Raw genomic sequence first — 27,733 nt, forward strand, 5'->3', positions numbered from 1 at the left:
CCCAAAGACCTTAATACAGGCAGTCCCCCCTGTGAAGTCTACAATCTACGTCTGGAGGAAAGACAGGCTTCACTTCTATCCAGAGGCACCAACCCAAACAACCACTTTGAGGTTCAGGCCAAAGCCGGATGCCAGGGTCTTCCCATCCCTTCATCCCCTCACTGGTTTATTCGGTGCTTCAAGAAGTATTTACTGAGTAAAAAAAACTCTGCTCAGCATTAGGGATGAACAGTTGAACAAAAGAGACACATGTCTGGCTTTAAGGGCAGGAACAGACAACAAACAAATAATTTCACAAACATTTAGTGCCAATTGTGATAAGAGCCACGAAGGAAAAGTCCATGTCACCACACAAGTGTATAAAAGGGGCACAACTGACAAGGGAGTGGATGTGAGAAGGCTCTGAGATGGATAGAAACATGGTAAATTCAAGAACCCAAAAGAAAGCCAGAGGCCCGAAGACGTGACCAGGAGTGGGATCATTCAAGACCTAAGAGACCATGCTAAGAATATTGAAATATTTGGGAATTCTCTGGCGGTGCAGTGGTTAGGACTCTGCGCTTTCACTGCCGAGGGCTCGGGTTTGATCCCTGGTTGGGGAACTAAGATCCCGCAAGTCATGCAGCATGGACAAAATTTTTTTTTAATTAAAAAAAATTTTAAAGAATATTGGAATATTCTAGGGATAATGATGAGCCACTGAAGAGCATTCCACAGGCAAACGATAGAGTCTGGTTTGCATTTATAAATAATCACTTTAGCGCCTGAGTACAAAGGACATGGGAGTGGAGGTGGAGAGTCCTCTCAGAGCTGTCACAGTCATCCACCTGAGGACAGTGAGTGTGGACACAGGATGGTGTGGAGGAGAGAGAGATGTGCACGGACTTGGGTAGAAGGTAGAATGGACTGGAGCTGCCTGTGTGAGCGCAGAGCTCAGCAGAGCAGTCTTACCTGCAGACATAAGTTTGGGAGTAGTCTTCCTATGGGTGGTACTTGAATCTATGGATGTGGGTGAGATCTCCCAGAGGGAAGTAAATGAGAAGAAAAGGTGGTCTCAGATCAAGACCTGAGAAATTCTAAGATTAAAGACTGGGCAGAAGGAGAAGATCCATCAAAGGAGACAGAGAATAAATGGGCAGAGAAGCAGGAAGCCAACCAGAGCGTGTGGTGTCACAGAAGGCAACAGAGTGTCCCAGGAGGGAACGGTCAGTGGTGTGAAAGCCCCATGTGGACAAGGAAGGGGAAATGAGTGGTGTGGAGCCTCCAGGCTGGGGAATGTGGACATGCTGGGGGGTGGAAACTCCTCCCCACCTTGCCCTACGCATCTCTTCCATTTCATTCGGCTGTCCCCACGTTGTATCCTTTATAATAAACTGGTAAACCCGGCACTGATCTAGATGCTTCTACTCAAAGTGGAAGCTCAGCATCATCTAGAGATAGGTCTCTAACAGACGCCTTTAAGACTAGAACACAGCTGCCTTCCTGGAATGTTACTCGGAGGTGACCGAGGAGGAGGATCAGATGTGGAAGAGGACATTTTTCCTACAAAGGTGGTCGAGCTCATCATCCAGGTAATTCTCGCCCCAGAACCAAATAGCTAAAGGGATCAATTCTGAATCAGATGAGGACAATGATAATGATCCTTTTGAGAACATTAGTTCTTTAAGAAGAAACAGAAGATAATATATTTAATGGCACTTAGGAATGTTCAAGATGCAGGAAAAAATCAAAATATTGCAAGCTAAGAGTTTACAGTTAAAGAGTTTTAAGTATTGCTGTCAACTGAAGAATTTGAAAGAGGCTTACAGAGAAAGTTTGTATAAGAATTTATATTTTTGAGGATTATTTCCTGAATGTGACCCCATTACTTGACAAATTTCCCAGCAAAAGGACATATATAATAGCATTGGTTCTGCTTATTTTTTAGTCTGGTTAACATTACCCGGGAATGTGAAAATTCAGAATGCTATCTTCCTGACATATATGAGTGTATATCTCACTGAGAGCTTTGCATAAATATCATTCTTGAGTAAGGTTTAAAGCAAGTCTATACACTATACAGTTCTGCTTCAGGATCAAAGACAATGTCAGTATTTTAATGTGGGTACATTTAGCCAAAGTTGAGGGGAAACACTTATAAAAATCAACCTCTTTATAATGTTAATAATTTCTAGAGATTCTGGATTTCCTGAAGGTAAAATAGTCTATGTAAAACTGTGCCTAAGCTCACGTTTGTTACAAAGTATGCGTTCTCTTTCTAATGCTTGTGATAATCTCAGCCACTGGAACTTTGAATAATTAGACATACCTTATATTTTGAATAGATATGTTTGTATTAAAATATACAACAATCCAAAAAATACAACAGTCCAAAAAATTTAATGATGTCCATTAGATAGAGCACATATTACTGACTTTAGCAAAAGCCATTTCAATATAGTGGTGAGGGTAAAGCCAAACTGGAGTGAAATTCAGAGTGAATTGGAAGTAAGAATGGGGAGATGATCACTTTTACAGACCTCTTTTCATTTCAGATTCATCCTGGATTAGCTCTGGCTCACAATCCACTCAGGGTCACCCTAATTCCTACCTCAGGTCTGCAGGAGGAAAACGTTACAAGATCAGAACCAGAAACCCGGCTCTAGCCCAGTCCCAAGACTCAAATTATGACTGAAGAAGTAAAAGCACTGAGTCTAAGCATATATGAATTGGGTTAATAATTTTTAAAACCTTGCCAATATTAAGTTATCTTATAAATGTTATATGTAGGCTTGGGGCTTGAGAATTTTCTAACAAGCTAGGAGTTGGTCACAGGGTCAGAACAATGACGGGTGGGTGGGGGGCAGGGATGGTGACGTAAAGGACCTGCCAAAAGACAGGAAGTGATCAAGTGAGAGTCAAACAGTCAAGGCCAGAGACTGAGGGGCAGGATAGCTGATGATATTCTACCAAAGGCACCGAGGTGAGTAGCTGTGGATCCGGAAGTATGAAAGCTCACACTAAGCTAGGTCTTCAGAGTGGGAAAAGTTACCAGGGCTCCGGGGTCTGGGCTTTGAACCACGCTCACACCCTCAATATCTCCCATACCCACCCTACGAGGCATCACGAGTCTCACTGTCCTTAGGAGGACTTGGGCCACATAGCCAGTGAGGGGCAGACCCAGGACTCATTCCCCGCCAAACTGCCCCAGGGCCCACTACACTAACCTGCAGTATGAAAGCCCAGCCAACCTCACTCTCCTCCTGGCAGGACGAGTGATCACCTACAGGTGGAGACTTCATCCCTCCAGGCCTGGCTTTTAACCAGGCCACCTTCCACGGATGGGGGGGGTAGGGGGGCAAAGCAATCCTTACGGGGTCACTGCATCACTCACTCTGCCCTACTCCTGCCTCTGACCTAGCAATCTGGCAGAAAATTCTTCAGCATAGCTATCCTGCTGAAAAATCTTTCATTACCCTAAAATCATCCCTCTACAGGAATGGAGTCCCTGAAGCACCTCCACAAGCAAACCAGCACTACCCGTGGCTGCAGACATGAATTAGCTCCTGAACACCCGCCGCCTCCCCACGTGGTACGGCTGACAGCAGCCTTCTGTCTTTCGGGTGCTGACCTTTCCCACCTAGTGCAGTGTGTGTGATGGAGAAAGACAAGGAAGGGAAGCAGGCATCCGTCACACAGCATTGCACAACATCTCTGACCTGAGTGACTTTTGTCCTCATTCACTGATCCAAACACGCAGAATGCTTGATGGCCTCTGACATGCAACCAGCTCCCCTGACTCAGTGCTGACAGACGGAACAGGAAGTCCGCGCCAAGTGCGTGTGCATGTGCATTTCTACATCGCTGTGTGTGTGTGTGTGTGTGTGTGTGTGTGTGAATCTCTGTGCGCAGTGTTTACAGATTTTCCAACCCTGATTGCTCATCCCTCCTATCTGACCCCTGTAGGGACGTGTTGGAGCTTGAAAGGGTGGTTAAGCAGGATACAAATAACATCATTCCCCTGAGAGTCAGGCGCCTGAAGTGTGATGTTTGGGGACCAGTTTGGTTTGTTTGTATCTTTATTTCAACTGAAGCTCTTCTGTTCCCACGTGCCCCAGGGATGAGGTTCTGGAGCCCCTGTGGGGCCCATGGGAGCTATTTTCCCAGTTGCTAGGCAACGTCAATCCCACTTCACGCCTGGTGAGCTCATGCCTGTGGCTGATCCTGGATTAGCTTTACAGCCCCCAGAAAGGGCGGGGGGGGGAAGAGGTGTGTGTGCAAAGAGCACACACGAGCAGTGACAAAGTGATGAAGGATGACTTGATGGGACACCTAGAACCGTGAGAAGTAGTGAAAACAACAGGCGTCATTTTAAGCCTCTACACCAGGTATTAAGCCAGGCACTTTGGCACAGGTGAGCTCACTGAAACAGGGATGACACAAACCGAGGGCAGGAAGCCACGTGAGAGCAGATGCCTGTCATCTTGGTCACTGCTGTGTTTGCCTTCCAGAGTGCCTGGCTATGGTATGAACTGAGAAATTAATACTCAAGCCCTAGTTATCATCTAATCCAACTCTCAACTACTAGACCATAATCCGGAGAAATTCCCCCAGTTAAACCCTCTCTCTATCCCTCAGACACATCTGACTCACATTTTCAAAGGTCTGACCCTCTGCTCTTCACTGTGGAGGGCCCAGACGACCACTGGTGACCAAGAAGAGAAGGTGGGGATCATGCCCGGCTGCAAAGATTCACCAGGGCCTCTCATTCCCACGCCTACCAATCCCTTAGCCCAAACCCTGACACCTTGGGCTTGGTGGCTTCAGCAGGGTCCTGGCCATTCTCCCTGTCTCCTTTTTCCTGCTCTTTCTCTGCCAGACCACTCTGATAACACAGCGGCAATGCTTCCTCTTCTTAGCATGTGCCTGCCTGGTGTCTCCCAGCCACCACCAAGCAGCTCTCCTGCTGATTCACCCCCCACCCCCCGCCCCACGTTTATCCAGCCTCACCTCCCAGTGAGCCGCGATCTGCCTGCCAGACCAGGCCTCTCTGTACTCTCCACATGTATCTTAACCAGATCCTACTGGGGTTTTTCCAGTTTTATTGAGATATCATTGACATACAGCACTGTATAAGTTTAGGTTGTACAGAATAATGATTTGACTCACAAATATCATGCAGTGATGACCACAGTAAGTTTACTTAACATCCATCATCTCATACAGATACAAAAAAATTTCTTTTCCTGGGATGAGAACTCTTAGGATCTACCCTCTTAACAACTTTCCTATATACCATACAGCAGTGTTAACTACACTCATCATGTACATTACATCCCTAGCGCTTAGTTCTCTGATAATGGGAAGTCTGTGCCTCTTGACCACTTCCATTCAATTCCCCCTCCTCCCACTCCCCACTCCAGTTAACCACAAATGGGATCTCTTCTTTTATGAGTTTGATTGTTTTTGTTGTTTTAGAATCCACATATAAGTGAGGCCATAAGTATTTGTCTTTCTCTCTCTGACTTATTTCACTTAGCATAATGCTCTCAAGGTCCATCCATGTTGTCACAAATATATATATATATATCTCTTACAACTTCTTTATCCACTGGTCTGTTGATGTCTTGGCTATTGTAAATAATGCTGCTATGAACATGGGGATGCAGGTAGCTCTTTGACATAGTGGTTTAGTTTTCTTCAGATACATTCCCAGAAGTGGAATTGCTGGATCATATGGTAGCTCTATTCTCAATTTTTTGAGGAACGTCCATACTGTTTTCCATAGTGGCTGCACCAACTTACGTTCCCACCAACAGGGCACGAGGGTTCCCTTTTCTCCGCAACGGCTTTTGTTAGCTTTGTCTTTTGGATGATAGCCATTCTGACAAGAATGAGATGATATCTCATTGTGGTTTTGACTTGAATTTCCCTAATTATTAGTGGTGTTGAGCATCTTTTCATGTACAGTACCTGTTGGCCATTCATACATCTTCTCTGGAAAAGTAATCAGATCCTTTGTCCATTTTTTAATTGGGTTATTTGGGTTTTTTGCTGTTGAGTTCTATGACTTCCCTGTTTATTTTGGATATTAACTCCTATCAGACATATGGTTTGCAAACATTTTTTTCCCATAACCAGACCCAACTCTGAGCCTTTGACAAGTGCTCTTGTCTTCCCCTGCCAATCTGCAGTCACTACTTCTGTGAAGACCCTGCTCCTACAAGAAGCCATCCTTCCCCATTCTCTCCCAGGCTGCTCATTTTTTTCATCTGGATTCCCTGGGAATTTTTTTAAATTGTGGTAAAATAATATAAAATCATTTTAACCATTTTAAGTGTACAGTTCAATGGGATTAAATACATTCACATTGTTGTGCAAACATCACCACCATCCATCTCCAGAACCCTTTCATCTTCCTGACACTGAAACTCCATACCCACTAAACAATAACTTCCCATCCTCCACTCATCTAGACCCTGGCAACCACCATTTCTGTCTCTATCAGTTTGACTACTCTGGGTACTTCATATAAGTGGAATCATACAATATTTGTCCTTTCATGTCTGGCTTATTTCACTTAGCATAATATCTTTAAGGTTCATTCATGCTGTATCATGTTTCATAATTATCATTCCTTTGAAAGGCTAAATAATATTCCATTGTATTTTGTTTATTTACTAATCTGTCAAAGGACATTTGGGTTGTTTCCACCTTTTGCTATTGTGAATAATGCTGCTGTGAACATTGGTGTACATGTATCTGTTTGAATTCCTGATTTCAATTTTTTGGGGTTTATACCCAGGAATGGAATTGCTGATAATTCAATGCTTAAATTTTGAGGAACTGCCATACTGTTTTCCACAGTGGCTGTACCCTTTTATATTCTCACCAGCAATGCACAAGGGTTCCAATTTCTCCACTACCTTACTAGGCTTGTTATTTTCTGTTTTCGTTTTGTTTTTATAACAGTTGTTCTAATGGGTGAGAAGTGGTGTGTCATTGTGGTTTTAGTTTGGATTTCCCTAATGGCTACTGATGTTGAGCATGTTTTTGTGTGTTTATTGGCTATCTGTGTATCTTCTTTGGAAAAATGTCTATTCAAGTCCTTTGACCATTTTGTAATTGCATTGTTTTTGTTGTTTTTGTTGAGTTGTAGGAATTCTTTATATATTCTAGATGTTAATCTCTATCAGATACATGACTTGCAAATATTTACCCCCATTCTGTGGCTTGCCTTTTCACTCTTTTGACCACGTCCTTTGATGCACACAGTTTTAAATTTTGATGAAGTCCAATTTATCTATTTTTTTTCTTTTGTTACTTGTGCTTTTGGTGTCATATCCACAAAAATCACTGCCAAATCCAGTATCATGAGCTTTCTCTCTGTGTTTTCTTCTAAGAGTTTTATAGTTTTAGCCCTTACATTTAGATTTTGTTACCCACTTCGAGTTAATTTGTGTGTATGGCATAAGGTAAGTGTCTAATTTTATTTTTTTGTGGTGAATATACAGTTTTCCCAGCACCGTTTGTTGAAAAACAAACAAACAAACTGTCCTTTCCTCTTTGAATGGTCTTAGAACTTCTGTTTAAAATCATTTGACTATATATGCAGGGGGTTATTTCTGGGCTCTCTATTCTATTGGTCTATATGTCTGTCTTTATGCCCGTATCATGTTATGTTGATTACTGCAGCTTTGTAGTAAGTTTTGAAATCAGGAAGGGTGAGACTTTTAACTTTGTTCTTTGTCAAGATTTTGTTGGCTATTTGTGGTCCCTTGAGATTTCATTTGAATTGGGAGATAAATTTTTCTATTTCTGCAAGGTACTGGGCTGGCCAAAAGTTCGTTTGGGTTTTTCCATAAGATGTTACAGAAAACCTGAATGAACTTTTTGGCCAATCCAATATTTTGATAAGAATTGCATTGAATCTATAGATTGCATTGGGTAGTGCCTGGAAAGTTTTGAAAATCTTTTCCTGAGGTTCTTTATTTATTGTTTTCAGGTATGAATGTCTTCTTTAGCTAACTAAGTGATAGATTTCTGATCACAGGAGTCATGTCTTCTGTCTTCTCTGGATCTCATTGTGTCCAGAACAATACTGAAGCCACAGACAAAAAGGTGAATGATTATTTCTCTAACTTGAAAAATTTTAATGTATAAAGCTAGGAACAATCAACTATTACCCTCAAATGTCTTCTAGCTTTGGAGTTTTCTACTGAACGACTTAGAGCTGAGAAAGAAAACAAGAAGGGCCACCAATCCCTGTCACATCTGGAAAGCACACACCTCCTTCCTGGATCACCAGTTAAAGCTGATACCCTGACTGCTGACCACACCAGAGAAGCCAACACCTCTTCCTTCCCTGATAATTGCCATCAGCGTTACCATTTGGATATGACTGTTCATAAGAAACCCAAAATACAAGGTGATTTCTAGACTTGGGAAGACTCTGTTTTGGGAGTGATTGTAAATATTGTTTTTATCCACCATTTATTCAGAGGTTGCAATATGTCAAGTGCCAAACAAGTGTGTTTTACATGTGTTACCTCATGTTGGGGGATAATCAGATCCAAAGGTCACTACAGACAGGAAATAGGTTTGGTATCCAATTCTTGAGTGGGGGACCTTAGGGAAAGAAACCCAGGTGCAGAGAGCCCAGTGCAGTTTTTAACATTCCATGAGTCTCATGCCAGTTACATATAAAATCTAAGTACTTACACATTAGAAGGGTCTGGTCAGCTTACATGTGCTTTGAGTTTGGGTTCTCTCTGTAATAGGAACATAGTACTGCAGAACTCTCCATAACTGAAAGTACACAGACAAGCAGCAAACTTTCCCAACAGAAGTGCCAGGCTTGGTTCCAAGAGCCAGGGCAAGAAAACCTTCCCACACCATGGCTCACACCCTGAACTAAGCCCTCCAGAACCAGTGGAAATTTCTGGCCACCAGTGGAGAGTGTTGACAAGTTAATTACCGAACCTACACAGTCCGTGGTGACTGCGGGGTTGCCCACAAGAATTGCTTGGTGCCAGATGTTGCTGTTGCGCTGAGTGACGGGTCAGATGTGTCAGACACTAGGACGGTGCTGGTTTGCTGCCATGGCAACTGACAACTGAGATTAAACAGTAGTTTCCCTTGAAATCAGCTGGCATCCTATAGACCAAACGATTGATGGACTGAGTACATTTTTCACTTTTCCATGAGGTTTTGGTTCTTGGATGACCTAGGTGTTGAGATTCTAATGGAGCGAGGATGAACAGCCTAGGCAGTGAGCCGTGGCAGCCTGTGACACCTGAGCTTCTTAAAACTGCTCTTTGTGTTTTCTGCCATCTCTCCATTCAGTGAGCCAACTGTCCCTTCCTTGGAGCTCCCGCTTCCTCACCAGCATTTCCCTATTAACACAGTCTGCCAGATCTCCATTGTGTATCCTCCCTTCAGCCCTGAGAACACTACGTATTCTATTCATCTGGTCCGACTGCCATATAAACCAGGTCACTTGGCCCACAGACAAGCTCTCATCTGGTTACAGACCATACCCCTAAGTCGAACAGCCAAGGGGCCGCATATATGCAAAGAGCTCCAGAGTGGACACAGGAGGAGTTCACACAATCAAATCCACTACTGCAAAGTAACTCATAGTGAATGCACTACTAATAGGGGTCTCTAGTGTCGTTTTCAATAACTGGGGCAAATATTTACATTTTTCAGGTCTTCTTAGGACTGTTGATTTGTCTCTGTGGTATGCATCCTTTCAAAGGCTTCTTCCTGCCAAGGTATGAAGTGCAAACTCCTTATTTCAGCAGTCAAGGGCCTCGAAAGTACTCCCTGGCCCATGCTCTCCAATCCAGCCAATCACACCTCCACATTTCCGCCTTTACATCTTTGCTCACCACATTTTCCCCCAGTATCATGCCCCCCATGCCTCACCACCACCAAGTCCCTGCCAACTGCCAAGTCCTGGGTCAAGTCCCACATGATCTAAGAAGGTTTCACTGATCACCCTGGATACCAGTGATCTATCTCCATCTCCTCTGCCTTCTCTAGAATTTTTTTCCTTTACCACCATTATGGGTTAGATTGCGCACAGCCACTCCCACCACCAAATTCATATGCTGAAGTCCTACATAACTCAGAATGTGACCTCATTTGGAAAAAGGGTTGTTGCAGATGTGATTAGTTAAGATGAAGCCATATTTGGAGTAGGGTGGGCCCCTAATCCAATATGATTGGTGTCCTTGTAAAAAGTACATGCAGACATGCAGACAGGAAGAACACCATGTGAACATGAGGGTAGAGGTTTGGGTGATGTGTCTACCAGCCAAGGAATACTGAAGATGGCTAGAAAACCACAAGAGGCTGAGAGAAAAGCATGGAGCATGTCTTCCTCACAGCCCTCAGAAGGAACCAACACTGCCAACACCTTGACCTTGGACTTCTGGCCTCCAGAGCAGTGAGAAGATACATTTCTGTTGTTTAAGCCACCCAGTCTGTACACCTTGTTACAGAAGCCCTAGAAAACTAGTACAACCACTTATTACATTTAGATCCAACAACCATTAAGGTCTGAATACATGCCTAAGGCCAACCTAGGTGTTTTACATGTTTTTCCTCATTTAATACTTAGTAGTTGTGTGAGGTAATGGCAGTATTCCCACTTTAAAAGTAAGGAAAATGTGGCTCAGGTAGTTAGCTAAAACCACAGGATGAATAAAAGATTTGAAACCAAGCATGACTATATTAGGATAAATATTTCATGTTGCCTCTCCCATATGCTGTCCTATAGGACTAGCTTTTTATGTGTACATCTTCTCTCTCCAGTTAGGTTCATGCTTCTAGGAGCCAGAAATAATATCTGAAAAATCTTTGAGCCTACAAAATAGTTGGAATCATACCTTTTCTACAGTAAATACTTGATAACTATTTCTGTGATTATTTTAATGTGCATTACACTGTTTTCTTCATCATATATATCCATTTGTATATCTATCTTATCTTCACATATTCCTAGTAGAGCATCAGTGTAGGTGACTAGACAGCTAACAAATCACTGGAGCCCATCTCCACCCTAGTGGCTTCCCTACATTCTCTTACCAGCTTGACGTTCTATGGCATACACTGCCTAAACTCTTGCGGCTTTTTCTAATATTTATTCCCTGGGCTTTGAGGAGTTTAGAAATCCATGAACACTGCTTACTGACATTTGCAAAGACCAGCAGCACCCAGAGGATCTAGGCTTTCTGTTCTTGGAAATGCCTTGGAGTGACTTGAGGCCCTGAGACATCACAGCTGCTTCCATAGGCTGCTTCTTTCCCTAGCTGTGTCTGCTGTTGAAAAGCACCATCTTGCAGAACTACCTGCCCTTGTCAGCACTCTTATCGAGTTGGGTAATTTCTGGAGCTGATAACAATTGTGGTGCCCTGCACATGTAGTGTGCCTTCCGTCCTTCCTCAGAAATGGACTACTAAAGTCAGAGAGGGACTTTCCACCAGTGGTGGTCCCTTCACCTCAGTTTTGAGGCTGAGAAAATAGCTGGGAACAGATTTTGTCCTGGAAAGAGATCTCTGTAAGGGAAGAAAAGCAAGATTCCTGGGCAACTAGCTCCCACTGAGTAGAGTCTAATTTGGCCAAAGAGGCATGTCAGATCTCATTATCCTTCTATACAACCACCCCCCAAGGCCAAAAGCACAAGAGTTCCTTCAGGTCAACTCCCTCATCCGAACTGATCTTTCCAGTTTAACGTGGTGGAAAGCACTTGGTATTTAGAAATGGAAGGTACACACTTGGGTCTGTTTCTCACAATTCTAGCTGAGTGACTTTAGGGAAGCACCATAAACCAGTGGGTATATGCGTGGGTCTCTGGACCCAATCAGCCTGACCCCACCACTTACCAGCTGTGTGACCTTGGCCACATTACTTAGATTCTATGCCTGCTTCTCAGCTTGTTGTGTAGACCAAATCTACATGGATAAATCAGAGTTTCTGTCTATATCCACGTAATTGCCTGTTATAGCATCACACAGAATGGAGTAATTCAGTTGTCACCAAATGAAGAGGTAATGTTTGATAATATGCTTTCTGGTAGACAAGAAATTTATTTGGAAAGAAGAGAGGAGGGTCTTGGGGGAACTTCAAAGGAATAGGCAATTCCCCTCCCAAGTGGTTGAAATGGAGACCCCAAAAAGAGCAGAAAACAACAAAAGAGAGCATCCCAGGAGCTGTGAGATAATAGCAAATGGTCTAACATATGTGCAATTGGAGTTCCAGAAGTAAAAGGAAGAGAACAGGACAGAAGAAATATTTGAAGAGCTAATGGCTAAGAATTTTCCAAAATTAATGAAAGATAACAAACCACAGATCCAAGAAGCTCAAAGAATCACATACAGGACTAAAACACATACATACACACACTCACAAACAGACATATCATAGTTAACCTGCTTTAAACCAAAGATAAAAAGAAAATTCTGAAGGCAGCCAGAGAAAAAGGATACATTACCTGTAAAGAAATAAAGATAAGAATTATCACAGAGTTCTAGTCAGAAACCATGCAGGTTACAAGACAACAGAAAGACATCTTTAAAGCACTAAAAGAAAAAACATCAGTCCAGATTTCTATACTCAGTGAAAATATCTTTCAAAAATGAATTTTAAAAAATATGTTTTTCAGACACACAAAAAAAGCTGAGAGAGTTAATTGCCACCAGTCCTACACTAAAAGAAATGTGACAGGAATTTCTTCAGGTAGAAAGAATATGACACCAAATGGAAATTTGGATCTACACAAACAAATGAAGAGTGCTGGAAAGAGTAAAAATGAGGATTAATATAATAATTCTTCCTTATCTTTAATCTTTTTAAGATGCTAAGAAGTTGGACTCTCTGAGTTTAAAACCTACCTCTAACATGACCACCTGTATTTGTGAGCAATTTATATAAATTTTCTGTGCTTCAGTTTTCTTTTCTGTAAAATCAGGATAATAATACCTATATTACTGTGTTGCTGAGAGAATTAACTAAAACAATACATGTAATACACTAAGGATACAGTAACCTTTCTATTCTTTTTATACCACTCCCAAACAGTAATCATACAAGGGTCATATTCTGGTCCAAAAGCAAACAGAATGAATTAACCCCAACTTCCTTCACAATCTCCAGAGCACTCCTCATTGGTTTCAAATAAAATCCCTATTTCTCTTCTTTATCCACTATAAAAAGTTGCTCTTCCACACTTTCCCTCATCTGAAGATAAGAGCACATCTACAATTAAATTCCCTGCTGTGTCAGGAATCCCTTTCTCTGGGGAATGGGTGATTTTAGAATCTCTGAATTGTTATTATCCAATTTATTCATCAAATCACGCATCATGTGTCAGGCCCTGGGCAAGGAACAACAGGTATAGCAAGAAACAAGACACACCAGGTCCCTGCCCTCATGGAACTTAAGATCTAGCAGAGAAAGCAGGCATTGTACATCCAAGTGCACAAATAAATATATCACTAAATGGGGGTTGGGGAGCATTATTCACTGAAATTCTTCCTAGAGAAAGAACTTACTCCATTTTTAGGAATGTCTTCTTATTTGAGAAAAGGCAGGTTCTTTCGCCTGGAAGTCAGCTGGCACCAAAGCTTCAGGGAACGGGGAGAGTATCTTAGAAACAGTGGGAAAAAATATTTTCCCTTAAATTAAGAAGATTCCTTGAGAATACATAGAGAAAACTTAATAAAATGTAAGGACTTCATTGGAACATGGACACTTTTATGGGTGCTTGCCGGCCCCTTTCCAACCCTGTAGATACCATATGACTCTCTCCCCAACACCAGCAGGAAGGATTGCATGATTCCTTGCCAACAACTGTTCCTCCTTAGGTCAGTGCTCAATCTCAGGGACTTAGTAATAAAGAACAAGAAGAATCTTCTTCTGGGGGAAACTGAGTCCCAGAGAGGAGAACTAATCCGCCCAAGGTTGCACAGCTATCTAGTGGGAGAATTAAAATTGGAAGAACTCAAGTCTCCTGACCACCATCCAGTGTCATGCTTCAAGAGATCACACTGTCTCCTTTGGGGACTGAGAATTCTTATTCCCTTGGACTTATTTCAGACACCAAAACCTATTGGCAACTTTCCTTTACTCACAGTTCTAAAACATGCAAATTTTCTATTTTCAGACTCTTCAATAAACACAAGCTTTTTTTGGCTGCGTCGGGTCTTCATTGCTGCACGTGGGCTTTCTCTAGTTGCAGCGAGCAGGGGCTACTCTTTGTTGCTGTGCACGGGCTTCTCACTGCAGTGGTTCCTCTTGCTGCGGAGCACAGGCTTTAGGCACGCAGGCTTTAGTAGTTGTGGCACTTGGGCTCAGTAGTTGTGTCTCACAGGCTGTAGAGTGCAGGCTCAGTAGTTGTGGCACACAGGCTTAGTTGCTCCGCAGCACGTGGGATCTTCCCAGACCAGGGCTTGAACCCATGTCCCCTGCATTGGCAGGCGGATTCTTAACCACTGCGCCACCAGGGAAGTCCCTGGATACATTTTAAATAGTTCAAGAACAGAAGGGAAACAATGTGTAATGAGAATAGATTTCATACAGTGAAGCCCTGGGGATAAGGAAGTGGAGGGGACCTTAGAATTCCTTAGCCAGTGGAGCTTGGAATGAAACTGGAGCACAGGTGGGTGTGATGGGCAGGCAACAGGGTGAGCTTTGGCACCAAGCAAATAGTGAGCAAAGTGAAGACAAAAACAAGTCCCAGACACTTGGGCGGAAGTGTAAGAAAACCTGCCCCCAAATGATGTGCAGCTCAGTACAGGTGCCTCAAAGCTCTTTCCCCTGAAGCACCCCAGCCTCCCCGTACCCCTGGGACCTGGCTGGAGGAAACAGGTGCCATCAGGATAATTTAAGTTGTGTGGAAGCTCTGCCCTTATTTTACTGAATGGGAAATTTTTTGTAAAGTGCTTTCATAGGTTTACTCTGACTTAGGTCTCTAACTGAATCTTCCCTTAAGATTTAAAGTTTCTCCACTGCAAATTCACTCACAAAGGGGTTTTCCAAAACATGTTGTTCATCACACTTTCATTCTGTGCCCGTGTTCCTACCACTGGAATTCCTTCTTCTCCTCTGCCTCCGCCTCCATCTGGCCAACTGGGCCTCGCTGTTACGACTTCTCAGACATCACTTTCCTCCAGGAAGCCTTCCTGGACTTCTTCTTGGTGTTCCGCTCCCCAACCAAGGTGGACAAGATGGCTTTCCTTTGTGTTCCCAGAGTGCGTTGTGTATAATCCTACCTTTACACTTAGCCCATTGGAGTGGAATTATCCACTGGCCATCTGCAATCACTGTACCATCTCCCCAACAGAACTGTGCATTTCTGAGCTTAGGAGCCTTATTTGATTATCTCTGGATCCCTACCAGCACCAGCACCAAATGGACTAGCCCAGAAGGCAGCAATCACAGGAGGTAGTTGGTTAAGACCTGAAGTATGAAACTTGGCCCCTAAATACAGAGTGAGTCGGAAAAGTGGCTTCTTGAGGCAAAGGGCTTGGCAAGCAGAGGCCTGGCTAGGCTGACCAGCCACCTGGCGCCCCTGCACAGGTATGAGCTTCACAACTTTGCACAATGTCAGTGCTCGCCAGCTGTGTGACCTTGGGTACAGACTCTCAAGCTTCTCATCAGTGAAGTGAGAACAGTAAGCCCCACTTGGTTAGGTGGTTTGGAAGATATCAGGAGTACTGCACGAAGAACGCTTGGCTAGGTGCCTGGCACAGAGTAAGAGCCCGCAACTGGTAGAAGTTATGGTGATTATTGTTTATAAGAAAACATCAGGGGGGCGCTGGAGGCTTTTAAGCTATATTATGACATTTTTTGCGATTGACAAAGGTTGCCGGGCAGCCAGCAGGGTGGATGAATTGAACGAGAAGAAAAGTAGAGGCAGAGAAAGGAACTGGGAGGCTTTCACCAAGGGCTCGAAGACAAGTTAGAGGGCCCGGGTCAAAGGAGAGCAGAAACAAGGGCTACAGCCACACAAAAACATGTTTGCTGAACATCCCCTGGCCTCTCTCCTGCTCTGCAAACCTGCCTACCTGCAGAGCCTCACCCAGAAATTGTCAGGAACCTGTGCAGAAAGGTCCATTCCGAGGTCGGTGCCAAAGCAATTCAGCATGTAACAATGCATTAAAATAGCAGAGCTGGTGGGAGGAGAGGAAAAATACTGTAACCTTCCCCAGGGGACCCAGAAGGCCTTAACACACATCCATAATCCCCCGGAAACTTCTGCAATCCAAACGTCCAAACGAGAAGGTTTAAATGAGAATGAAACCCCATACGATGCACACGTGCTCACACACATGCGTATGTGTTTTTGAGGCGGGTGCCAGACTCGGAGAGCCCGGGCCAGCTGAGGAATGTCTTCCAGACCCAGAGAACCAGAGCTCCCATCCGCTGAAATGCAGGCGGGGAGCGGGGAGTGGAGCAGTAGAGGAGGGGCCCTGGGCCTGATGGCCTCTCTCTAGATATTAAGCTCAGGAGCTCATTCCAGATTGGAAACACATGCGCTGCAAGGCAAGGCAGGAACCAGAAATCAACAACACATAAAAATATTTCCTTCCAAGACACTTCCCTCTACGATCTCGCCCCTCCTCCCCAGGCTTTACTTCCCTTCTTTATGGGCAATGGGGCTTGCTGGGGAGGTACAGGCTCTTGTGCCCCATAAATAATAATATGAGGAGAGGCTTTACATATGGTTTGTGTCTCTATTTCTGAGTCATTCAGAATGCACCTGAAGTTGTAACAGCCAAGGGAGAGATTTCCAATGGCACATAAAGCCTGCTTTGAGAAATGTGTAAAAAGGGCTTCTCTGTTTTACCTCAGTGTTTTGTTTTGTTTTTTCCTATTAGTGCCATATGGTGGTGGCACCATCTCCACACCTGTAGTTAGAACTTGGAGGGAAATTCACCTTCAAAAGCATGTCCCAGAGCAAAAGTGTCTTTTGATCAAGGACTTTCTACCCAGGGCCTACAGATGGTGCCAAGGGATACATAAGCATCCTCACTCTCCAAAATGTTGTGTTGTGACGGTTTGCCTGTGCGTGCACGCACGGATTTTTCTGAGAAAGCCCACAGACTGTTGTCAAATTCTCAACAGGATCCATTACCAAAAATGGTTAGAAATTAGTGACTTAGCTGTTCCCCAGCCCAGTGACCCCCATTCTCATCTGAAGTTTGAATCCTCTCCTTATAGTTTCATTCATGCAATAATCCAATTTATGCTTGAACACGTCCAGTGATGAACACCTGACCGAGCAGCCTAATACTGAGAACAGAGGCTTTGGAGCTGGGGCTCCAAAGCACGTGTTCAGAGCCTGGTGCTGTCCCTTTCTAACTTGGTGACTTTGGGTCAGTAGTTCAGCCTAGTTCATCTTCACTTTTATCATCTACATATGTATATGGATCATAACACGTCTTGGGTATTTTTGAGATTAAATGAAACAATGTATGCAAAATTTGTAGCGCAGCACATGGGAATGTAGTACGTGGACAAGAAATGTCATTGCTGTTGCTATCATCCTCATCTCTTTTTTTAATATGATTTTTTTATTTGTTGTTTTTTAAAATTGAAGTATAGTTGATTTACAATGTTGTGTTAATTTCTGCTGTACAGCAAAGTGACTCAGTTATACATATATATATTCTTTTTCATTAGGTTTATCCCAGGATATTGAATATAATTTCCTGTGTTATACATTAGGACCTTGTTGTTTATCCATTCTCTATATAACAGTTTGCATCTTCTAATCCCAAACTATCATCCTCATCTTTATCATCATTGCTATTAGTATAGAGACAACTCATTACCATTCTGAAAGAAATGGTAATCCTTTCTGGTTTTCCTCCTTAACAAAATTCTTCTTCCTTATGTTGAACCAAAATCTGCTTCCCTGCAGCTTCTGGTCATTGGCATTCCTTGACACTTGGTCACACAGAGCAAGAGATAGACCTCAAATGCAGGCTGTCCCATCGTTCAAAGTAGCATCCCAGGAGAACTTGCCTTCTATAATAAGGCATTATAGTAGGACTCACTCAATAAAAAAAAGGGAAATTAAAGTGAGAGAGCTTTAGACTCAAGATAACAAAGTGTTTTTTTTTTCAATTTGTTTCATAAAGACATTTCGACAATAAAGCTTTAAGTGGATAGTTTTAAAACTTAAAACACCACTGAACAAATCCAGTGTCTGGTTACGCTTACCTTTTACCCAAAAGATTTTGCCTGCTCTTCCTATGACTATTGAATGACCACCACCACTGGCATTAACAGTGTTTCTTACAAATTCTTCCAACCCCTTATCTCCCTCTGTTACGATAAATGAAGGCACTCAAGCGAAGTCAGCATGTTACACACTACAGATGATGACCCCCCAGAGCAGAGCTAATTCCTGATCCTGATGCAATGATATTCCCGATTCTCTCATCTCCAGACAGATAATGGCTGTCCTGTTCTCCTTTGAGTTTTCAGCACTTACCACAGTGTCTAGCTCCTGTTAGGAACTTAAAAGATATTTGTAAAATGAACGAAGAATGAATGAATGAATGAATGAATAAACTTATAAGTAGTAGTAGCTTGTGCAAAGTAAATCACGTTCCTTTATTAACCCATTATGTCATATCCAATTTGAGTTATAAAAATTTGTGTTTTTATAGCTTTTATACTTAAAGTGCAATTGAGGACAGATATTCTATTTTCTCACTCCTGAAATCATTTCTTTTATTGGATGAACACACGTATCTTTAAATCACTCCATATACTGAGTGCTTTTATATCCTTTCCGCCATCCTCATTTTTGCCTCGCAGACATTGAAGGCTGATTATTCATAGGCCCTAGAGATGCCAGCATCCTTAGCTTGGAACCTCGCCCAGCTATCCAGTGTTTGCCCACTGCCCTTCTCCTTGGCTTCATTATGACCTCTTGGGAGCTGGAGGTTTAAGGGAGAAGATAATGCAAAATTTGTAGCGCAGCACATGGGAACGTAGTACGTGGACAAGAAATGTCATTGCTGTTGCTATCATCCTCATCTCTTTTTTTTAATATGATTTTTTTATTTGCTGTTTTTTAAAATTGAAGTATAGTTGATGTACAATGTTGTGTTAATTTCTGCTGTACAGCAAAGTGACTCAGTTATACATATATATATTGAAGAGACATGTTAGACCACTGAGCTCAGTTCTTCCTTATATTTAAAGGATCTTCAAGGTTAGGTCCATGGGGCTGTGTAGTAGCAGAAGTGAATCTTGTATGTGTCACCAGATCATGTGATTCAGAAGGAAGATCTTGTTCTCTAATCAGGGTGATTATCTAAGAGAGTAGATAAAGTCTACTGCCTTATTTGCTGCCACCCTCACTCAGGCCAGGTAGTTGGCGAAGCCCCAGAAACCAGTCACTTAAAAACAGCCTCCTATTAGTACCGACTATGTGTTAGGGAACAGATTGGGCCAAAAGTGCCTCTGCCTTCAACGAGCTAAAGAGAAAAAAAGTACTGAGACAATTTGAAAACAGTATAGTGACACAAATAGACAATTGGCAGAAGAAATTTGCACAAACAGAAATCTATTTAAAAGTTCAGCCTTGATGGCAAGCAAAGACATAAAGACGTTAAAAAAAATTAAAACTTCAGTGAGATGCCATATTTTTTAATAATTAAAATCTGTCAAGATTGAAAAGAAAGAAGAGTGCCAGAGCTGGTGGACACGCAGAGTCAGCATCCCCGCACGGCTGGTGGAAGGGAAGTAGATCAGGAGAGCCTTTCCAGAAAGCAATTTGGCAGTCAATTGCAGAAACTTTAATAAGTACACCCTGGGACACAGCACTCCCACTTGTAGAAATAATATCCTTAGGAAATTATCAGAGACACACACAGAGATATATGTGCAAAAATATTCCTTGCAGCATAATTCATAATAAGAAGTAGGATACTTAAATACTGATGTTCGGAAATTTATTAAACTGCAATATATCCATATGATTGAATACTATGCCTAAAGTACTTCAGTGTCATAAATGAATTTTAACCACAAAAATGCTTGCAGTTTATTAAGTGCAAAAATGAAAGAAAAAGAAGCATTCACAGCAGACTGCTCGACAATACACAACCCTTCTGAGTAGGTTAACTCGTAGCTTCTCTTAGATCTCAACTCATTCGTTTTCATCTCCTGAGTAGTCAGTGTCTCTATCTTATGCCCTCAAGGTTCCATGTGCCTCTCCTTCATCCTCTTCAACTATATAAACGGAACCAGACTTTGTGTTCATTTGTGTGACTCTTTGATTAATGTCTGACTCTCCAACTAGACTGTAGCTGAATGAGGGTAGGGCCTGTGCTCAGAGCATGTTCAAGTGCTCAATACATTTTGAAAGAAAGATGCATGATACCACTATTCTATAAAAATCCATATGACCCTACGCACACAGAAAGGGGACTGGAGTAGTATCTGCATTATCACTATTTTTTTTTTTGGCAGAGACTTAGAATCTCTGCTTATTTTTTATATTTTCTTTTATTTTTTGGCTGCACCCCACAGCTTGCAGGATCTTAGTTTCCCGACGAGGGATCAAACCTGCACCCTCGGCAGTGAAAGCACAGAGTCCTAACCACCGTCCACTTCACTATTTTTTAAAAATAAATTTATTTATTTATTTTTGGCTGCACTGGGTCTTCGTTGCTGCGCATGGGCTTTCTCCAGTTGCGGCGAGCAGGGGCTACTCTTTGTTGCGGTGCACGGGCTTCTCATTGTGGTGGCTTCTCTTGTTGCAGAGCATGGGCTCTAGGCACGCAGGCTTCAGTAGTTGTGGCACGTGGGTTCAGTAGTTGTGGCACACGGGCTTAGTTGCTCCACGGCATGTGGGATCTTCCCGGACCAGGGCTCGAACCCGGGTCCCCTGCATTGGCAGGCAGATTCTTAACCACTGTGACACCTGGGAAGTCCCCAACTATCACTGTTTTGATAATGGAGTTTCTAGGACTAGAGGGACTGTGAATGATGTTTTCCTCTAAGCCTTCTGAATTGCGTACATTATGTTACTTTGGTCGTTTTTTAAATAATTATTGTTATAGAAACAAAGTTTGCAAATCAGTGTGGTGAGTGACATCTGTCTACAGACAAAATTTCTTGAGCCCTTGGGAATATCTGCTTCATTGGACACAGGAGGGGCGATCAGGAGGGGCTGGGAATCGTATTGGGAGTAGCTAGTAGGGGAGAAATTGGGAGGAGAAAGGAGCAAACTTTTGATCGGAGCCGAGAAAGGCAGGGGAGACCAGGGTGGAGGGATCTGAGCTTCATGGGGAGGACAACATGTACTGCTGTGCTCACTGCTCGGGGAGGGGAAGGAGTCAGGTCCGAAGTGGTGGGAGATGAGATGGGGAGGGAGATGATGGAGAGACTCTAGGTCAGGTTGGAGCCTGTGGTCCAAGAAGTCGCTGAGGTTGGTGATGTGCTTGGTTTAGGTTTAAAGAGATCAATCTCATGGCTCTGTGGAGCGTGAACTGGTGAGGGAGAGGTCTGGAAACAGCAGGGTCCGTGTTGAGGCTGTTTCTGCCATCTGGACAGAAGAGATGAGGGTCTGAAATAAAGCTATGACTGTTGGGATGAACCAGAAAAAAATTGTTCAAGAACTACTGAGAAAAGAAAAACAGTGAGAATTGATAACTGAATCGGAGGGGGAAAGAGTCAAAGATAACATCAGATTTCTATCTGGAGTGACTTTACGGTTGTTGCCCCCAAGTAAGATAGAAAATTCCAGGTGTCTTTCAGAGGAGGAAGAAGGGATCCACTTCGGACATGTTGAATTAGAAGCTTAGACGAAAAGTCTGGGCTGGAAATTTAGACTTGAGAGTCATCCACACATAAGCGATGATGAAAAGCTTGTGGGTGGATAAGGTCACCCAGGGAGAGCATTAGCATAGGAAGAGCAGCTGATCCAGGATGAGAACCCAGTTACAGGGTAGGTAGGCAGAAGGAAAGAAGACTTGTGAGGGAAAGAGAAGGTGTGTTCGGACACGTGGAGCCAAAAAGCCAAGGGAAGAGGGATTTTGAAGAGGAAAGAGTGATGGGATGAGCAGATGCAGCAGAGTTCCAGTAAATCAGGACTGAAAGAGTCCAGAAAAGAGTTACAAATGAGAAGGTGAGCAGTGACCGAGGAAGAGCAATTGCAGTCGAATGTACACAGAAGCCAGACTGCCAGAGGTTTAAGAAAAGGAATGGATTATGCAGAAGGAGCCTGTGAACATAGATCACTGTCCCCGAAAGTTAGTAAAAAGACAGAGTCGCTGGGAGGCCAGAGTGAAGACGGGGGAGAGATTTGAAGTCACAATGCAGGGGCGATGAAAATAAAGGAGAAAGAAATGACAGACGACAAAGCCCCAGAGGAGTCAGGAGGGAACAAGGCAAGGACACAGCACGTGGGTTAGCCTGTGCGGAAGAAGGGATGCCTCACCTCCATGCCCTACACCGCTGTGATCAGTGTGGGAGGTTTATTTGTATCGCAATTGCTCATCCGTGCTGTAATCGCCAAAATCTTCCCGGCAGAATGCTGAGTGAGAAGGTTTGGAAGGGTGGCTGAGAGCTCCTCACAGCTTCCTGTAAATAAGAAGTGAGAGATGGAGCACGGTGACAAGCTGGTGCAAAAGAAGGGTGGTGTGTTTCCTGGAACATGCTAGAGCTTTTCAAGACCTGTAAGAGAGCTCAGTGGGGGCAGTAAACATTCAAACAGCAACCTGGTGCTGAAGAAAGACAATGAAAAGCATGAGAACTGGGGATTCCTTTGTACACACTGAAGCTGTGTTTGCCTCATGTAGTCTCTTCCCTTAGTTGTTTGCTGTCATTATACTTTTTTTTTTGAGTCTCTTAATTTAAAGGTGTGCCAAGAACACAAAAAGGTTGAAAAAGCACTGCCTTGTCCTCCAAGGCTGAAGGAAAGGAAAGGAAGACAGGTATGGGTACCGGTGAGTTTATAGACTATTGAGAACTTTTTCTAAACTCTGATGGGGAGAGCTGAATAATTCAGCTCCTTGACAAACTTAATGTTTCCATGTAAATCCCCTAAATATAAAGGTAATTTCAAAGATAACAAGGACAGGGACCTCTTAACCATTCATGCATGAACCCGCACCATTATGCCTCAGCCCAAGTTCATAATGACTTGCCCAGCTGAAACATAGTTTTTTACCTTCTTTTAATTACTAGTATGCATATATTCTATACAAAACAGCTCAGTTCTTAAAATATATTCTGTATTCAACAGACATTTATCAAGTACTTCCTGTTTTCCAGCATTTGACTTTGGTTGGGGGTAGGTGTAAGAAACAGAGAAATGAAAAGGCATTTCTGCATTTTTAAGGAAAACTTCTATGAGGTTATTGTGCCACTGCAATCATTTATACAATGATCCTTGCAACAAAAGTATTGATTCTAGAAAAGTTTCTCTCTTATTCATTAAATCGTCAGTTCTTTATTAAAAATGCTAAGATGTAGGCTCAACTCCAACACTGTAGTCTAAACCCTAGTGTCTTCCAGCTCCATGACCACTCTCTTTCCCTACCACACGTTACCTGCCTCCTTTATTATTTAGGAATAATATCTAAACAAATGTATTTTTTTATTTCCATTAAATGATGGAGCTCTTAAGCTGTCCACTTATAGAATCAATCATATCTACTGGAACAAAGAAGCTGTTACTCAGCAATGAGTATAAAAGATGACTTTCTTGGGTTCTCACAGCTGGACAATAGACTTTGCTGAAAGAGAAAGGAAACTCTTCAATTCTGAAAGCTCCCTTTAAGTATCCGGAGCTACGTGTGGTCGGCTCAGATCATAGAGGTTTACAGAGAGTCTCAGCGTGGACAGCCAGAGGCATCTAAACAGTCTGCCCCTCGGGCTAATTCCCTTAGGAATCCAGTGCCTCCTGACATCTGGACCTCAGGGCGGGGCCATCAAATGGACACCGCAGGTTGGGCCCCACTTCCCACTGTAATTCTAGGATGTGAATGCCTCACTGCACGCCCCAAGACAACACGGAACACTCACAACAGAGTTGAAATGCAGCATGACGTGTTTGTTTAGAATAAGACGAGATGTTCTCTATCCCTTCCTTACCCCAGGATTCTCCATACCTATGCCTGCTGGTGCAGGAGATCCTCAGAATTTCTAGTGAGCTCCCAGTGAAGAAGGTGTAACTTAGCTGCTCTCAAAGGCTTCTCTTATCGGGGCTCTTCTCTGCCTCAAGTATACTGAATTATTTCTCATTGGTCATGGTTTTCTCAACACTTAACCATCCCACTCCCTTTGACTGCAGTCCTCTGGTTGTCAGGGTCCCTCTTCATGCAGAATTAATCTGATTTTTTAGGTGGACCTAAACCACGTGACCAGCACCACGGACAATGGTGTACCATCTCCGCTGCTCTGGATATGAATCCTGCTTTTAATGCCACCTAAGAATCCACCCTCTTTGATTCATTATTTCACAATGTGGTCTTATCTTAAGAGCAGTCAACCAAGCTTTTTCAAACAAGTTCTGTACCAACTTGTATTTATATAATTTACTTTTAACCTTAAGTGAGGCCTGGACATTTTACCCAGTTGAATTTCATCTTACTGATTTTGGCCCATAATGTCAGTCTTCTGAGATTATTCTGAAATGCCGCCCAGTTCTGGTCATCTCTTATTCAACATTTTTATCAGCCAATTATATGAAGACATAAAAGATATACATATCAAGCTTGTGGGTAACACAGGAAGTCCTGTATCCCTGGAGACCTCCCTTTGGAATGGCTCTGAAGCATTAATCAGCACATAAAAGAACAAGACATCGCCTCCCTTACAAAAACATAACACAAAGCTTGCCAAGCTTTTTAGAGAAAAGATCCAGAAATGTGTCTGGCTGAGGATGCAGGCTTCCCTAACTCTTTAGTTCAGAGCTCAGGGGATCAAGTCAAACAGGCCTGTATTGGGGTCCCAGCTGTGGGAGAGTTACTCTGTTTTTCTAAGGCTCAACTTTCCTATTTGAAAATGGAGGTCATGAAAGCAAGCACCTAATCATTTAGCTATGACTACCTAGTAACCACTGCCTATCCAAGCCATTCTCATATCCCCACACTCAAAACACACTGTGACTCACTCTACCTGGAGAGACCCTTTCCCACACACAGGGAGGTACCTTCACCCACTACAGGTCTAAGTCCAACCGTGCTTCCACCATACAGAAATCAAAATACACCCTCAAGAATCAGCCTTCTCACCGGTTACAGGAAGGTCCTTTCTCACGTACTCCTTGGCCAATACTCAACCATATAATGGTGTTCAACCATTACAAATTCGCTTGCTAATAGTTTTAAATGTTCAGTAAATACTTATTTCCTTTTTCAAGGATTCCTCTCTCACCAGGAGCAAGAGCAGGCAGAGCTAGTGGTGGTGAGAGGGTTCAAATTGTAGCTGTGTCAATTACTAGCGATGTGACCTTGCAGGGATTACTTAATCTGTGCCTGAATTTCTTCATCTGTAAAGTGTGGTTAATAGTAATATCCACCTTTTAGGCTTGTCATGAGGTTTATGGGTGAACATACATATATAAAGGTCTTAGAATGGAGACTGACATATTTATTTCTTGATACCTCTCGACTCGTCTGTTCTCCTAAAATGTAAACCTTCCTTCCTTCTTTATTTTGTGTTGCCACTTTCCAGCCAGCCCCAGAAGTTAGCACCAACAAGTCTCCCTCACTTAAGTTCTTTCACTTAATTCCCTCTTGACTGATTACTTCCTTATGATTTTCACACACCATTTAAAGTTTAGGGTTACCACTGTATTTCTATTTACATACGCCATTGATTATAAAATAAATCATCAATTTAACTAGCCTTTCAGAGAGGAAAATTTTTAAATCACGACCACAATAAATATATGTGCTTTGTCTACATCTAATTTCCAAAACCTAAATAAACACATATGTTTTTAAATGACTGTATTTAATAATCATGTATTGTACATTTCAAAGTTGCTAAGAGAGCAGATCTTAAAAGTTCTCACCACAAGAAAAAAAAACTGTAACTGTATGTGGTGATGGCTGTTAACTAGATTTATGGTGGTGATCATTTCACAATATATTCATATATTGAATCAGTATGTTGTGCATCTGAAACTAATATCATGTTATAGGTCAATTACATCTCAATTTTTTAAGTGAATATTAATATGTTGGATTTGTATATATGACAAGTGAGGGGTGGAGGGGATAAGAGAACCCTCTCACACATGGACCACAAAGCTCAGCTGGCCATCTTGCAAAGACCTGGGATATCATTGGTTATAAAGAAGAACCAAGCAAAAGAATATGGATGATTTAGTATGAACAATTGTTTCTGGGAAAATACAAGTTAAAATATATCTACTCATCATATAACATTACTACTGTCTTAAGTGGTGGCAAATGGTTTCTTTTGTGATTTTTGGTGGTAAAATAAACATAACGTAAAATTTACCATTTTAATCATTTTTAATGTACAATTCAGGGGATTAAGAATATTCATGATGTTGTGCAACCATCACCACTATTCATTTCCAAAGCTTTTCAATCATCCCAAAGAGAAACTACTACTACTCTACTTTCTGTCTCTATGAATTTGCCTATTCTAAATGCTCATGTAAGTGGAATCATACAATACTTGTCCTCTGTGTCTAGCTTATTTCACTTAGCACATTTTCTAGGTTCAACCATGTTGTACCAGGAATCAAAATTTCCTTCCATTTTAAGGCTGAAAATTCCACCGTGCGTATGTATGACACATTCACTGGTAATAAACATTTGTGTTGTTGCTGCCTTTTGACTACTGTGATAAAGTTTTATTGAAAATTGGTGAACAAGTATCTGTTTGGGTCCCTGCTTTCAATAACTTTGGGTACATAGAAGTGGAATTTCTGAATCACGTGGTAATTCTATGTTTAACTTTTTGAGAAACCACAGAATAGTTTCCCACAGCAGCTGCAACATTTTACATTCCCACCAGCAATACAAAAGGGTTCAAATTTTTCCACAGCCTCGACAACACTTATTTTCCTTTTTTGCCTTTTTTACAATAGTCAACCTAAGAAATATGAAGTAGAATCTAATTGTTGGTTTTGGTTTGCATTTTCTTAATGGTTAGTGGTGTGGAGCATCTTTTCAGGTGCTCACTGACCTTTTGTATGTCTTCTTTGGAGAAATATCTATTCAAGCCCTTTGTCCATATTTGAATTGGGTGTTTTGCTGTCATTATTGAGTTGTAGGAGCTCTTTATATATTCTAGATATTATCTCGTATCAAATATACAATTTCCAAATATTTTCTTCCATTCTGTGGCCTGCTTTTGCACTCTCTTGACAGTGTCCCTTGATGCCCCAAAGTTAATTTTTATGAAATCGAATTTATCTCTTTTTCTTTTGTTATCTGTGCTTTTGCTGTCACAACCAAAAAACCATTGTCAAATTCAATGTCCTGAAGTTTTTCCCTGTATTTCATAGCTTCATAGTTTCAGTTCTTATGTTTAGGTCTTTATTCCATTTTGAGTTAATGTTTGTATGTGGTATTAGGGATGGGTCCAACTTCATCTTTTGCCTGTAGATATCTAATTCTCTCAGTATCAGTTGTACTGAGAACTGTTCTTTCCCCATTAAATGTTCCTCCAAATTTGTTCTTTTTTTTCAAGATTGTTTTGGCTACTTGGGGTCTCTTGAGAGTCCATATGAATT

Source organism: Mesoplodon bidens (assembly GCF_964165515.1).
Source record: "Mesoplodon bidens genome assembly, chromosome: 7".
Lineage (NCBI taxonomy): Eukaryota > Metazoa > Chordata > Mammalia > Artiodactyla > Ziphiidae > Mesoplodon > Mesoplodon bidens.